Consider the following 7,130-nt stretch of genomic DNA (forward strand, 5'->3'; position numbering starts at 1 on the left):
TGATGGAGGAGGCAGGTTTATGGTATATAGCTGAACAAGGAGGAGGTGGCTATGGTTGATAGTTTCTCCACATACTGGTTTCAGCTAAAGGTCAATTGTTCATCACATCCATACTCCTAGGTGAGGTCCTTGTCATTGCCCTGAGCCTGACTTAGGGAAGGCTTTACCATTCATATGGGTCAGAAATATTGGGGTCCTTGACATGACTTTGCTCAAGTCAACAATATTCATTTATTCAGGGCTTCATCTGCTCCCTACAGTCATATAGTTCTGTTTACACATATGCATTAAGTGACATTCAAGTTAGTTAGCAAACAATCTTGCAACTTAGTGTGTGTGCATGTGTGTGTGTGCATGCAGCACAAAAGCATGACAAAAACTGTGAAGGACATTATCTTAAAACAGATGTAAGAGATTTCAATTAAAAAGAAGGCTACAGTGAAATGTAGCATACCATGAGAGCAGATGTGGATATTGCAGTTTTATTGTTGTTAAAAGAGCCTGCTTCTATAAACTTTATAATAGGATTTTATCTTCTTGGAAGTTCCTAAGCTTTTGTTTTACTGGCCTGTTCCCCAAATTAGCAATGAAATTAAGCTATGAAATTCTAACAGATAACCTCAAGTCAATGCTGCTAGCTTGCCTAGAACAGGACCTCCATTCATCTTGCTCAGGAAACTGACTTTGGAAGATACAGGGAGATGACCATATATTTTTAAAAATTTTAGTTAGACCAAGAAACTGTTGTTTTAGTTTGCTTCTATTGTTGTGATAAAGACCATGACCAAAAGCAATTTGGGAAAGAATAAGTTCATTTAGATTACATGATTTGGTCTCTCAAGTCACAGACCTTTGAGGAAAGCCAGCACAGGAACCAGGAGGCAGGCATTGAAGCAGAAGCCATGGAGGAACACAGCTCACAGGCTTGTTCAGCTGTCTTCCTTATTCAACCCAGGACCACTTGTCCAGGGTTGGAACTATCTACAATGGACTGGGACCTCCCATATCAATCAATAATCAGGAAAATGACCCACAGAATTGTGCTGTAGAATATTATTCCAAATATTTATTTATTACATATACAATGTTCTGCCTGCATGTATGCCTACATGCCAGAAAAGGGCCCCAGATCTAATTATAGATGGTTGCGAGCTACCATGTTGTTGCTGAGAATTGAACTCAGGACCCCTGGAAGAGCAGCCAGTGCTCTTAACCTCTGAGACACAATGGAGTACTACTTAGCTGTAAAAAACAATGACATGAAATTTGCAGGCAAATGGATAGAACTAGAAAATATCATCCTGAGTGAGGTAACCCAGACTCAGAAAGACAAACATAGTATGTACTCACTCATAAGTGGATACTAAAAGTAAAGCAAATGATAATCAGACAACAACCCACAGCTCCAGAGAAGCTAGGAAACAAGGAAGACCCTAAGAAAGATGTACAAATCACCTTGGGAAGGAGAAACAGAGATCTCCATGAGTAAACTGGGAATGAGGGGGTTGCAATACAGGGTTGGGGATAGGGGATGATAACATGAGGGAATGGGATGGTTGAGCTGGGGGAGGGATGGAGTTGGAGAGCAATGAAAGAGATATCTTGATAAGGGGAGACATCATGGGGGAGGGGAGAAACCTGGTGCTAGGGAAATTCCCAGGAATCCATAAGGATGACCCCAGATTAAAATACTATCAGTATTGATAAGAGTACCAGAATTGGCCTACCGTGGTAATCAGATTGGTGAATACCCTAACTGTCATCATAGAGCCTTCATCCAGTAACTGATAGAAACAGATGCAGAGATCCACAGCCAAGCACCAGGCTGAGCTCCAGGAGTCCAGTCAAAGAGAGGGAAGAGGGGCTCCAGGGGAGTTAGGATCATGTTGTGGAAATCTACAGAAACAACTGAACAAAATGCATAGAAACTCATGAACTTTAGACCAACAGCTGTGGAAACTGCATGGGACCAGACTAGACCCTCTGCATATGGGAGATAGTTGTATTACTGGGTCTGTTTGTGGGGCCCCTGGCAGTGTGATCAGGATGTATCTCTGGTGCATGAGCCAACTTTCTGGATCCCATTACCTATGGTGGGACACCTTGCTCACCCTTGAGGCAGGGGGAAGGGGTCTGGTCCTGCCTCAACTGAATGTACCAGGCTTTGTTGTCCCTCCATGGGAAAACTCACCCTTTTGGAGGAGGGAATTAGGGGTACGTTGATTGGGGGGGCTAAACAAGAGTGAGGGGAATAGGAGGAGGGATGAGAGGGGCATCTGTGGTTGGTATACAAAATAAATACATTTTTTTTTAAATAAAAAAGAATAGTATTCTAAGACATGTTACATTTGTTTATGCTGTGGAACATTTGTTTAATGATGCAAAGATGTGTTGTATTCTTTTGTGTTGCATTTGTTTAACCATGTGAAGCTGTGTTACTTTGCCTGTCTAAAACACCCAATAATATAATAAAGAGCTGAATGGCCAATAGTGAGGCAGGAGAAAGGATAGGCCGGGCTGGCAGGCAGAGAGAATAAATAAAAGTAGAACTCTAGGAGAAAAAGAAGAATGAGCAAGAGAACAGGGAGAGAAGGATGCTAGGAGCCAGCCACCCAGCCACATTGCCAGGCATAGAGTAAAAGTGAAAGTAAGATATGCAGAAGTAGGAAAAGTAAAAAGCCCAGAGGCAAAAGGTAGATGGGATAATTTAAAGTTACGAAAACCTGGGAAGAAAGAAGCCAAGCAAAGGTCAGGCATTTATAATTAAGAATAAGCCTCTGTGTGTGATTTATTTGGGAGTTGGGTGGTGCCCCCCCCAAAGAGCCAAAAGAGCAAAAACAACTAACAACAGACTTGTCTACATGTCAATCTAATGGAGTAATTGCTCAATTGACTGCCATCTTCCTTGATGACTCTAGCTTGTGTCGAGCTGACAAACTAACCAGCACAACTGGCTTTCTTTCATAGTGCCAGAAGATGGTCTACAGACAGTTGTGGAGAAGAGACATCAATGGCCTTATCTGTCACTGCATCTGTATGCTTCAAACCGCTAGAAGTGCCCACTGACTGGTGCAATAGTGGTACAACCACTATAGAGTGATTAGCCATGCACTGATTGGATCTGAGCCCCTCTCCACAGGAGGTAATTTCATGCCTAGAACTATAATCCTAGTAAAATTTTCATGGCTGTCCCAGGATGTCATAGGCCATAATGTATAACTTCTATTGTTATTTTGCTAAGTGGTCCTTACTGTCAAATTGCCTTTAAATATCCACATTCCTATCCATAGACTTGGAGTGTTCTCAACCTTAGTCAGAGACACTTCTTCCACAGTTGGTAGGAGTCAATGCTGAGATGCATACTGGTCAATTTGCTGAGAAAAAGAGACCGAGTGCTCAGTTCTAAATAAGACACCCTTCTCAACAAAGCCCACTCCCCATTGTCACCACCACAACTCAGCAGACATCACAGAAGAGGAGGCAGAAAGAAGGTAAGAGCCAGATGATGGAGAGGAGTGCTGTGAAATACAAACTTTGGAACTTGGCCTGGTTACCACACTCATAAACTCATAGCAGCCTGCACATGACTTGCAAATATGATCAATCTAGCCAAAACCTGGGGAAGTGGTAGTGGCAGCTGATAGCTGTTGGGGAAGGAGAGTCATTCAGTTCTTGCTGCCCCCAGCCATTGGTATATATCTTGTACTCCAGTGGATAGCCACACTTCCATCTCCATCACTACTTGGATTTAGTGTGTTGTCAACTGAAAAGACATGAAGCTTGAGGGGACTTGTGGCGATTTGGGGGGAGTTGGAGAAGGGAAATGTGGAGTGGATATGATTATGTTGCATTGTATACATGTGTAAAATTTTCAATAAGAAAATGTAATATTAAGAATATTTGTTAATATTACTATTACTTTTTGGTAATATATTTTGGTAATAATATTTTTGGCTGTGTATAGAGTATTTGTCTAGCATATAAAAGGCCCTAGGTTCGATCTTAAGCACAGGAAAGAAAATTGAAAAGGAAGAAAAACTATGGAAAATCCTAAGAATATATTTTTCTCTCTAATTTTCTTTTAAATTTTTTATTTTGACCTGTCAAATTCAATGTATTAAATTTGTGGCCATAATTTGCAATGGTGAATAAGGTTTGTGTAGTACTTTATTAGGTATGTTTTAGTTGTTACACAGGATTCTACTTGTCTTCTACATCAGTCTTCTAATGAGCACTTGACCACAATAGCAAAGTGATTCAGGCACCACTGACTTCTGTTGCCTCGATGGAGCCACAGCCTGTCTTTTTCATCTTGATTTAACACACAGGGAGAAAATGTACTTATTATGTTGACTGAATTCACCAGTTTCCTTCTGCCTTTTTCGGGGGGGGGGGCACCAGAGCTGGCCTGGCATTTATGAATGATTTGGCCCTTTGCTGTGTTTTGTCATATTGTGCCAATCAGGTCCCAGCCCAGAGAGCATTGGTGCCAATAATGTAGAGGAATATAACTTGTTTTATTTATTAGATAATTTAAAAGAAAATAAATGGCTGGGTTTTGTGGTGCACACTTATAACACTAGCACTAAGGGTGTGAGGTAGGAGAATTGCAAATTCTAGACTGACCCTGATTACTTAGTGTGAGTCTGTTGGACCAAAGAAGAAACCTTGAGCATTGAGGATTAAAAAGTATATTTATAAATGTACACTTCCAAGTTTGAATTATTTAGCTGGGTGCAGAATTTCTGTAGTTCTAGAACTCAGTGGGCTGACATGTGAGTATTTCCATGACTCCAAGGCCACCCTAGTCTACCTATTGAGTTCCAGTCTATCCAGAGCTACAGAGTGAGACCCTGCCTACAAAACAATCAGATAGAATTATTAAAACATGAGTTATTGTCTTGGTTACTGTTCTATTTCTGTGAGGAGATGCCCTGACCAAGACAACTTTGAAAGGAAAGCATTTAATTGGGTCTAGCTTACAGTTTCAGATAGTTAGTCCATGAGCACAGCAGAAGCAGGCAGGTGTGGTGGTGGAGCAGTAACTGAGAGTTCACATCATCCATAGCAGCAGGCAGAAAGGCAGAGAGAGATAGACAGAGAGAGAGAGGAGAGAGAGAGAGAGAGAGAGAGAGAGAGAGAGAGAGAGAGAGAGAGAGAGAGAGAGAGAGAGAGAGAGAGAGCCTGGTGTGGGCTTTTTAAAATCTCTAATCCACCCCCAGTGTCACACTTCCTCTAGCAAGGCCACACCTCCTAATCATCACTAAACAGTCCACTAACAGGAACAAACATTCAAATATATGAGCATATTGGGACCATTCTGGTTCAAACATCACAGTTACTATGTGTCCTGTTCTAAATAGATGGCTGTAAGTCACCAAGTCAAGTCTCAAAACAGAGTTACTTCACTGTGGGCATTCTGCTTATTCATATCAAAACCATTAATGCTGGGCAGCTAAATCTGTGAAACTGACGCTTCACAGGGACAAGGATTTTTTGTCTAATTTACTGCAGTGGCTCGGACCCTGCCTGGCCAATGGCTTGTAGTCAAGTAATTTCTGCCAAACTGAAAGCCTGTTTGCTTTAAACCTACCCTGCCTACCAGTCCCTCCAGCAGAACTGAATGCCAAGAAGAGTGGAAGTCTGCTTTTTAAAATATCTTTAAATTTTCTGAGGAGTTTTGACTATGTTGCCCATTATGGTTCCAAACTCCCAAGATCAAGGAATCCTGCCTTCTCAGACTCCAACATGATACCACCGCCCTGTGCCACCACATGGAGCTCTGGAATCTGCCCTCTTTCACATGTGGTATAGAAGGCCACTAAAGTTCAGCCTGAGAGAAAACATGGGGCTTGCTCTGCCTCACACTGCCCAAACTGAGCAACAAGCCTCACCAACTGTTAAGTTCTGTGAAGTTCCTTGGTTTGCTGCCTTCCTTTGCGTTTGGCATGGAGAAGAAAAAAAAAAGTCATCAGCCTTCTTCACGTGTAGTGACTTGAGGTGCATGTCTGTCACTTCTGTATTTTCTCCAGCATTATTTCACACTCTGGCACCCCAGTCCCTGCTTTCCGTGACTTTTTTCCAGAGTAATACCCAACTTCCGATACTTCTAATTAAATTTAAGTGTGAATTTTTTTCATGCCTGTGAACTTGTAATGTTTCATCATTTCACTTGTGATGAGACGTGAGAAAGTTTATGTCTTCTACTAAGGTCTCTTAAGGACTCTCTAAGGCTGCCTGGGAATTGGAAGCCATTTTTATACTCCATGGTGCCTGCTTAGGAAACATGGGGGTTTGTGCTTCCTCAAGCATCCTGAGTCTTTGTGCAACAATTTTCTTGAAAGAGTTCCAGTCAAAGGTATGACTCTATAAAGCTCTTAGAAAAGTGCTCTTTGTGCTTCCCACCCCGATTTCCTGCGCATGTTTGAAAACAATGCTTAGGCCAACTGAATGAATAAACTGAGATTATTTTTTTCAGTTTGAGACAAACAAGGTACCTTTGAAGAGAAATTTTGAGTCAGTCAATGACTAAGGAACCACAGAGCCTTCTATTGCCTTTAGTTATGAGAAGATAATTAGCAATCAAGCCATGGGCATGTCGGCATATATACTTAATACAACGCAGTAAGACAGGCAGACGAAATGGCTCAAATCGCAACTGCTTCAACAGAAATGCTCTCATTTTAAAGGAATGGGCCCTGCCTCCCGTTATCGATGTTAAGCACCAGAACTTTGTGGTACGAGTTCCATAACCTGAAAATGCCAGTCATGTGGGTCTCTGGTCACCTGTCCAGAGGGACCCTGGTGTACCCTGGTTTGGCATCTCTTGGCTTTTGTTGTCCTGAGTGCTATTCCTTAGATCTTCTGGGGGTACTCCGGTTCTGGCTCCTCTGGGCCCATGTAGAGATGGGGACTCTGGTACCTGAGCAGGGACAGCAGGTGTGCCCACCTGGCCAGCTCTGGGGCAGAGCAGGGCTCCTGGCCAAAGACCTCTTCATCTTGCCTCCGCCAGGAGATACCCCATCCCCTTTTCTCCTGTCTAGAACTAGAAGTTGTGGGTTCTTTCAATCCGGAGGGTCAGCGGAGGCCGTCAGAGACCCACAATCTAGGTCTAGGACCCGGGGGAAACC

This window comes from Peromyscus maniculatus, chromosome 2 (genome assembly GCF_049852395.1).
Source record: "Peromyscus maniculatus bairdii isolate BWxNUB_F1_BW_parent chromosome 2, HU_Pman_BW_mat_3.1, whole genome shotgun sequence".
Classification (NCBI taxonomy): Eukaryota; Metazoa; Chordata; class Mammalia; order Rodentia; family Cricetidae; genus Peromyscus; species Peromyscus maniculatus.